Source organism: Hipposideros armiger, unplaced genomic scaffold (genome assembly GCF_001890085.2).
Source record: "Hipposideros armiger isolate ML-2016 unplaced genomic scaffold, ASM189008v1 scaffold_31, whole genome shotgun sequence".
Classification (NCBI taxonomy): Eukaryota; Metazoa; Chordata; class Mammalia; order Chiroptera; family Hipposideridae; genus Hipposideros; species Hipposideros armiger.
Window position 1 is genome coordinate 852,041 of NW_017731381.1, and position 9,479 is coordinate 861,519.

Sequence of the window (9,479 nt, forward strand, 5' to 3'; positions counted from 1 at the left end):
CCCGCCCCTCTCCCCTCACCTCCCTCGCGCATTACCTTTCCGTCCCCCTGTGCTATTCCGATGCTTGTGCTCTATGCCTTTGCCAGTGTTATGCCTGGGGCTGGAAAGTAAAGGTGCCCTCAGAGGCCTCCTGAAGGGTTAATTTCTCTCTCCTCTATCTGGGGAGTGATGGTGGCCTGACTTCTCTTGGGATCATACCCCACGCCAATGTAGTATTTGAGCACTCTTATTGGTCCCACTACCAGTGTGACAGGGGTGGAGAGTATCATGCCAGCCATCCCAGAAGAGCAGGGCAGGGAGGAGGCAGGGAGGGGACGTGGGCAGTTGGGATGCTGACAGCTGTCTGTATTTTAGAGTCTGGAAGGCTCATCTAGTGTTCTGTCTCAGTGGTTGGAGGGGACACAGTTCAGCTACCCTCACTCCATGGCTCAGAGGCACTCCTGCCTTCGGCCAACTAGAAGACCCCTCCCACCATGCCTCCCAGAAGGGACAGCTTCTCCAGGCTGGAGGCCACAATTTCCAAGTTTCCCCTGAGGACCTTGGGGCTGGCTGCCAATCGGTCCCAGGATCAGCCACAGTCCATTAGTGAGTGCCCAGGGCTCAAGGCGCCAACAGACCCACCAGCGTCGGCGCCGGATCCTGCCCAGGGAACCCAAAGCCACCTTCAATTATTGTCTTGGCCTTCGTAATCAGATGAACTGGACCCACAGACTGTGGGTTGGCTCACTCAGCTTAGAAAGCCTCCCAGCCACCAGCCCTGACCCCTGAGGTTCACCCTGTGGACCTCCCCAGTCACAGGAAGAACAGCCCATCCCACACTGCAGCCCACAAGGCTGTGTGAGCTCACAGAGCGGCCGTGTCTCTCTGACCTAAACTTCCCTTATCTGGAAGCAGGGCTATAGTCATGGTCGATATGCTGGCATCACTTCTGGCCCTTCCGAACTTGAAGTCAGAACTGGGTTCGAATCCTGACTCTGCACCTTTATTTGCTTTTGCTTTAAGACTGAGGGCAAAGGAAAGAAAGGTTGGTTCCCAGGATGCCTTTGGGAGGGTGAGGTTAGCAAGCCTAGGCTACAATAGTGACTACAAAGTGAATATCTACGATATTCCAGGCAAGCCCTAAATGGCTACCATGACTTTGGAAGACGTGTTTCACCATTTTCACCCCCGTGGTGTTCTTTCCAAAGTGAGCATGACTCAGGGGATCTGGGAGTGGGGAGTATAGGGACAGTCCCTTCGACCTGAGCATGGAGGAACCCAGGGATATATTGGGTTGTCGGAAAAGTCATGACGCATTTTTGCAATGAAAAACATAGAAAAAATACATTATGACTTTTCCGACAGCCCAACAGATACAATAGCCCAAGCCTTGAGAGAATCTAGAATTCTCATCCTAGCTTAGTGGTATATTTGCTGTGTGATCTTGTTCGAGTCACACAACTTCTCTGGTCTTCAGAAGTGTTTTTCTGGGAAGATCAAATCCCACCCAAATGAGAGTGGGACCTTGTATGTCCAGACTCCTCTCCAGTATGAGTTTGTCAAGCTGGTTCTGGCCCATCGCATGGCACCAATAGGCAGAAATTATGACTTTATAAAGATCAAAGAACAAACCCTCTCCGGCCACTGGGGGCTGCCTTCCTCCACCCTCGTGCTTACCTTAGCACAAGAACTAACAGGTGTCCATTCCCTGCAGTATCTCAACAAGCATCTAGCAAGGAGGAAAGCAGGGAATTCCCCACTGACTTACTGTGTGTTACACAGCATTGTATTCAACAGCACAGGCTCTGGAGCCCAACGGCATGGGTTCACATCCCAGCTCTGCCACTTACTACCTGTGTAGTCCTTGGGCCAGTTACCTAACCAGTCTGTGCCTCTTCTCTGCCACATGTCTAATGGGGCTAATAGTGCATATACCTCATAGGATTCTTAGGAAGATTAAGTGAGCCAACACACAGTAAGCACTTAGTGTTGTGTGTCGACAACTATGTACCCAACATCTCCCCCATAGGTTAGTTCTCAAAGCTCCTATTATTAGTCCCATCTTACAGTCACGGAAACTGAGATGCAGAGAAATGAAACCCCCGATCTGGGGCCTGGTGCTCTAATACATTTGCCTCCATCTATGCATCTAATACATTGCATCTAATACATTGCTGCTCCAGTACATTTGCCATCCGACCCTGCTGTTCGATAAGATCCATGTTCTCAACTGACTGGTTTTGCAAAACAAGTTCTTCTAGCAATGGAAATCGAGATGGGGGGTAGGAAGTTCATTAAGAAGGGCTGGGTGCACCACCGATCAATCCTAACATCCTTAAAAGAGAGACGACCAGACGTTAGGATGTGACGCAACACGTGCACACCACCTCCCACAAAGGCGGCTGGCCAAAAATCAAACATGACTCTGATCAGGCCTCTCACTCTGTCAGTTTCCAGGAAACACAGGAGACAGAGGGACACGTTAGATGACACCACAAGGAAGCAATCAGCCAGAACATGAAACAGCCTGCAGGATAAATGACCCAGACTCATCAAGAAACAAATGGAATTTTAAAAAGAAAGAAATGACAGTTTTAAATGTGGGAGAAAGGGGGAAGGAGGTGGTATAAACTAAAAGAAACTTAAGAGATGTTATCAACCAAAAGCAATGCTTGCGGCCTCATTTGAACAACCTACAGGTAAAAATACATGTTTGAGACAGTCAGCAATATTTGAAAATCAGCCAACTATTAGATATGAAGGGAACTGGTTATTTTTTGTTGTTGTTGTTAGGTGTGATAATAGTATTGTGGTTATGCTTCAAAAAATGTTTAAGTCCTTATCTATTAGCAATACCTCCTAAAATATTTATTCATGAGATGATGTCTGAGATTTAGTTTAAATACTCCGGTGAGGGGGTTGGGTAAGGAGTGCACCAGGGCTTCTTATAATTCTCTGTACTTTTAAGTAAGTTTGGAAATTTTCAAAAGAAAAAGTTTAAAAGAAAAAGAAGGGCTGAGGATGGAGGCAGGTCACTATGTAGAAAGAGTTACAAGTACAGGTTTCAGAAACATTCGTTATGAGTGAGGTTTGGCCCCCTGGAAACGAGAGGGACTAGGGATAACCCCCAACCTCTCTGCCATCAAAAAGTGGTATGTCCCCTACCCATTTTCAGGTCACCCAAGGGAAAACAAGCTTTTGTACGCCAACTTGGAATTCATTCATTCACTCACTCATTCACTAACTCATTCACTCTACAGTTCATGCATTCACTTGTTCATTCATTCATTCACTCCCTCACTCCCTCACTCTACAATTCGTCCATCATGAAAAGTCTGAGGAATGAAGTGGGTTGTGTGCCACCAGGGAGCTTAACATGGGGGGAACATGACTTGATCTGGGGGGAAGGACGCTCGGTAACATTTCAGCGGAGGCTTAAATGATGAGGAGATGGGCATGTGAAGAGCCCAGGGAAGGGCGCTGAGGCTGACAGAACAGCAAGAGCAAAGGTCCTGGGGCAGGAAGGAGCCTCCAGTGGCAGGCGGTGTTGTCGGGAAGGTAAATTCAGAAGGGTTGCTAGAGCAGAGGGAGGGAGCAAGGAGACGCATGTAAGACAAGGCCTGTAAACTGGGGGACATCCTGGGCTGCTCACCGCTGCTCCTGAACCAAGGAAAACTTCTTCCCCATAAACAAAACTTGTCATGTAGAGACATGGGCTTTGGGCCAGCTGACAAACGCTCCCCCAGAGTTATCAAGGCAAGTGTTGGGAAAGCTAGTGTACGCGTTGTGTTGTCTGGTGAAAACGCTCTCCTTCAAGAACGTTAATCTGGAAGCAGAGTGGAGAGGAAGGGAGGGCCCCTGCCCTGGGGCCGAGAAGAGGCCACTACAAAGGAAATCACTGCAATCGCTGAGTAAGGAAGACTCCCAATTAGGGATTTTGAAACCAACGGTGAAAAGCAGGCCTGTGCCCCGCTCAGCCCCTCCCTCCGTCAGCCAGCCCAGCCAAGGGAAGGAAATCCCAGCCAACAGTGGGGAGAGTCGCCCAGTGATTTATGGCCCTGAGACAAAGGCTCCCAGGGAAAGGCCCTGTGAAACTCAGACGTGTTGTTGGAACAATTAGAGCCCATCCATCTATTTGAGTCAGCACGGTATCCGGAAAATGGGCCTGGGACAGGGGCTGCCAGGGACTGAGCACCAGCTCATCACATGCGACTGTGCACATGGGGAAAGGGCAGGAAAACCCGGGGAGCAGAGGGCTCTAAGTCCCATTTCTCAGACAAGGAAAATGGAGCTCGCAAAGGCGACTTGTTCAAGGTCACCAGCTAGGAGATTCAAACGCAAGTCCCTTCGATTTCCATCGAAAGCCACACTCTTTTTTGTCTTATCTTAACTGTCTTCCTGGTAGTTGCCGCAGCTGCCTTGGGTGGCTGGTCCATTGCAGGCTAGATCGGGCTACTGTTACCCATTCTGAAAGATTTGGCTCCCAGCTCCCGATTCACCCTAAAAAACCCAGCTGGAGTATCCAAAGCCCAGGGCAGCCTCCTCTCTTATGGAAGCAGGTGCTCAGCTATGATTCTATAGGGAGACAGTCTGCTGCCTCCAAACCATCTACAGTTTTCTGGGCCCTTGTGAGGGATACTAGTGAAGCAGTTCCCCCTGCAAGGCACAAGCACATCCCTGTGAGTTGATCCCAGCACCCCCACTTCAGGACCACCACGTCTGACTCAGCTCTGTAGTCCTAGCACAGGATCTGGTCCACAGAAGGCACACAGCAAATGTTTGCTGAATAAAAGAATGGCCCGTTGGCACTGGAAATGCGACAACAAACCCAACTTGAGAAAGAAAATAAAACATCGTTTATAAAAATGATGAAGAGATGGGGAAATGCTTATGGTATAATGTTCACTGTAAAAAGCAGAATACAAAACCATATAACAACAACAACAAACAAAAATGCCCACATAAATTTTAATCGTGCAAAATAACACACATAGCAAAAATCCTGGATGAGAATGTAAACCAAAATATTAACAGTCACATCACTGTGCAGTTGGCTTACACATGGTTTGATTTGCTTTCATTTTTTTCCCCCAAAATGTATTCAAGGAACACGTACGATTTTTCAAATAATAAGGAAAGGCCATAAGAAATTTTTTTTTTAGTAACATACTTTTAAGTAATAAAGTGTAGGGCACCGCCTGCCTCTCTGATCCCAGGCAGAGAGCAGCTGGGTACCAGACAGGGTTTTGCCATCCTATGAGCTCAAGGAGGGTTCCCCAGGGCCTGCAGGAGCCACACCATGACACCTGCCCAGGGCCCTAGGGTGGTAAGCGTGGATGCCCAGGCCTCACCGCCATCTGCCAAATCCTCACCACAACCAAGTACATTTCCACGACTCCTTTCCCCATAAGCAAGTCAGTAAATCAAAGCACATCTCGTACACAAGGTGGGCCCTTTCTGGTAAAACACAAAAAAACTTAATCTTTGGTCCAGAAGCGGTAGATTGCGGCGGCCAGTCAGCAGCCAAAACCATTAATCTTTGCCGCGTTCCCCAACTGGCCTGAGTAGTAAAGAAGATAATACCCCAGCAGAATCAGTGACCCACTACAAATTGGTCCTGAAAGGTCCACCAGCATAAATAGACTTTTGCTGATCCAACACTTGTTAGGAACCCCAACAAAGAGACTATTGGCTCATCTGATGAGCCGCTTGCAATGGGCCCTTGCAATGGCTGGTGATGGATGACCACCCTCCCTTGGAGGGGAAGATGCAGCTCCTGGTATGGGGCCTTTCTCATCTTAAATTTGTCCTCAATAAATCACAGGTGCAGAGGAGCCGGCATCAGTTTCATTACACCTACATGCTCCAGTATCAATCACGCCACCATGGCGGCCTGTCTGGGCGCAGTTCATTTCAAGTGGCTTTTTCTGTCCTGATTCCGTTTCCACCGCGATGCGCGCCTTCAAGGGGTTGGGGGCCCGGAGGGCGGGAGGAAGGCACTTTTCTCTGAAGGCCTCTGCGTCCTTGGCCTCAGCACCTATCCCCTCGTCCTCCTCCATTAACTATTCCCCAGATGAGAGCCATTCAGAGCTCTGCATCCAGTGGCTGTGCGAAGACTCAGAATCAGAAAGCCTTGTTTTCAGGGAATGGCTCTGACATTTGCAAACTTGGAGTGAGTCACTCCTACTTTGCTGAGGTTCAGTTTCCTCATCTGGAAAGTGGGGCCAATGACACCTACCTGCTGAGACTGAACACAGCAATATGTGTAAAGAGCCTAGCACAGTACTGGGTACAACACAGACCCTCAACTGATAGTAGTCCTAGGCTGTGCTCATTCCTGCTTTGGATGCCAGCTAGAGAGAAAATATTTAGGGATGGCTGGCGTTGCTTTCCTTCGGAACCCAGGCCCGTGAACAAAGGGAAACTCCACAGTTCCTCTTCCTCCTGTCCACCTGTCTGGACCATTCCTGGTGCCAGCAAATGTATGTCAATTACAGCTCAGGATTTATGAAGATGCTGCCACAGCTCGTTTTTTTGTCTTGTTCCTTTCATTGTAGGCAGTTAAAATACACTTAAAAGTAAGGACACCCGAGAGCTCTCAGACCTCTTCCTAATGCACATAATCAAATACTGTAATGTCATCAAATGCATGTACAAGGCTCCTCATAAAAGCTGCGAACTCCTTTTTTTAAAGAATCATAAGTGAGAATAAATGGTTTCTTTTTAGGCAGGCACCGGGCCAGTCTGTCTACGGTCACCAGAGGCAGGACCAATGCACTCCTCTAACCCCGCCACCGGCCTCCTGCAGAGGGCACAGCCCAGCTGCCTCTGCCATGGGGTGGAGTGCTCAAGGCCCAGTGGCAGTCCTGTAAATCGTTAACCAAACGAGCTGACCTTTGAGCAGAAGAGAGGGGAGTGCGAAGGACCCTGCTCCTTGAGCTGGTCAGGAACAGTCAGACAGAACAAGCTTTTCAAAGAGACACTTCCTTTCACTCTAAACCTACAAGAGAGCTGGAGTGACAGGATCATTTGTTTGCGGATGAGCTGGTGAGTGGGTGGAAAGGGGAGGCAGGGAGAGAAGGAGGAGGAGAGAGAGGGGAGAGGAGGGAGAGGCAGAAGGTTCCCAAAGCAGGTAGAGAAATAAAGTGATAGAAAAGGAAATGGGACAGGCTTTACCCATGCACACAGCCGTACATCAGCACTGCACGTTGGCTCAGAGTCTGCAGGAAGATTCCAGGGAGCCACGTATATATGCAATGCTTCTCCAGGAACAGACTACAATAGCAACGATGACAGTGCTGATGGTGATGATACTGGGCACTGGCCGTGTGTCCGGTGTTGCGTTGAAGTGCTTTACAAGCACGACCTCATCTAATTCTCCTAACAGCCCTATAGCTACTACATTTCATTGATTCCGAAATGTACACTTTTCTTTGTCCCATTTTAACATCTCTGAAACTGAGATGCTTTTGACAATCTCCATCGGCCTGACAGCCATCTTGATGTCACTGTCATATCTGGGAACACACATCAACACTTGCAGAACGGGTATCTGTGGGTTAAGAGGAAAAGACCAGGGTGATGTTTAAAGAGATGTCACCCCTAACGTTTGTGAAGTCACAGAAGATGCTGGTGTGGAGAGGAGCGTGGGCATCAACAGTTCTGAGTCAATCCCTGACTATGAAAAAGTTTACCTTAAAGGGATACCTTAAGCAAATTATTTCTCTTCCCTTTTCCTTTTTATGTAGCTACAAAGGCCTTATGATAAAGATCTATATCTAAATAAACCCGAGTTCTTTCCATAAGTATAAGATTAAAGTTCTAAGGGATGAGGAAGTCTCATAGTGGAGTTGAATTGTCAATGATTCTATTTTTCTTAGCATGACATAAAATAATGGTGCAACTTACAACCACTGGCTTCTTGGACTAAGGGAGATACAGCACTGCCCCATCTTACAGATGAGCACACTGAGGATGAGGCATCTGTGTTACTTACTTGAAGCTACACAGGATGTCAAAACCCCCAGATCTTTCTGATTCCAGAGCCTATGTTCTCAACCAAAATTGCTATTCTTCTCAAACATCTCCGGAGCCAGATCAACATAGGTTCAAATTCCAGCTTTGCCATTTACTGGTTTTGTGATGCAGGAGTGTGGCTTCCAGTCTCTGAGCCCTAAAGCAGAGATGCTAATGAAAACTGCTTCTCAAAACTGTAGGGCAGAAAATCCTTATGTGAAAAGGTTCAGCATGGTGCCTGGCCTTAAGAAAGTGCCCAAGAAGTGGGGGTGGGAGGGTTGAATGAGAGTCTGCATTTAGGTCCATGGCCCATCTGAAGAGTACCCCCTTAGCCTCTGCAGCAGCTGACTAAAGACTCGGGCAGCACCAAAAGCCCAGATCTAGGGCTGGAATAGTGAGTACCAATAAAAGATGCTTTTAACCCTCTCTCAGGACAAGCCAGTCTATCCACGCTTCTAGACACCTGCCAGCTGCTCAGCCTTTCCGTCCACCTATCATTACTGTATTATTATTACTATTTATGTTTATTGAGTGTCCACTCTGTGCCAGCACGGTTCTAAGACCCTTACACATATTTTATCCTTGCAATAACCCCATCCATGGGTATGTTACAGATGAGAGGGAGACTCAGCGAGTTGAAGGACACACAGTGGTGCTGGAGGGTGTCCCAGTCCTATGCAGGGAGCAATGCACCCCATGTCTTAGGCTACTTTGGTTCTGGGGTCCAGCGATTCATCCCCATGAGGTCTGAGATTTAAGCTAAGAAGCTGTCTTTCAAAAGTCATAAAGGATACCTTCCACCCCCGATTACAAGTAACATATGTTTACTGTAGAAAATTTGGAAAATACTTTATAACAAAAAGATATGATGACACAGGACCCCATTGCATAGAAAATACCCCTGATTCACATTCTGTGTTTGTTACCATTCTTATTTCTATCAGTACTTTATACGATGGACATTATACATGCAATTGTATACCCTGCTTTCTTTTTCACTCAGTGAAACATTGTCCCATGTCATTAAAAACACTTTGACATTATTTTGGTTGTTTGCAATATTTCATTGAATGGACGGCCCATCATCTACCTAACCATTCCCCTGATGTGGGGCATTTAGCCAATTTCCTTATGTTCTAGGGCAGACGTGTGCCTCAAGCTTCACTTACATTTTTTATTTCCTTGGGATAAATTATTTACAATAGCATTGCTGGGTCAAATGACCTGTACATGTTCAACACTCTTAATAGAGACTATCAAACTGCAATTCAAATTTGAGAATGTCTGTTTCAACCCATCCTTGCCAGCACTGCATATTAACATTTTAAAACTTCCCTGTTAAGTTGATAACGGAAGTTTTTCTCTGTTTTATGTTACCATATTTCTGTTTACTAGTAAACATGAACCTTTTTTTTCAACTTTATTACTTGATGCTATCTGTGAATCTGTGGGGTTACTGCAGCGCCGTTAGGAGCACCTGCTTA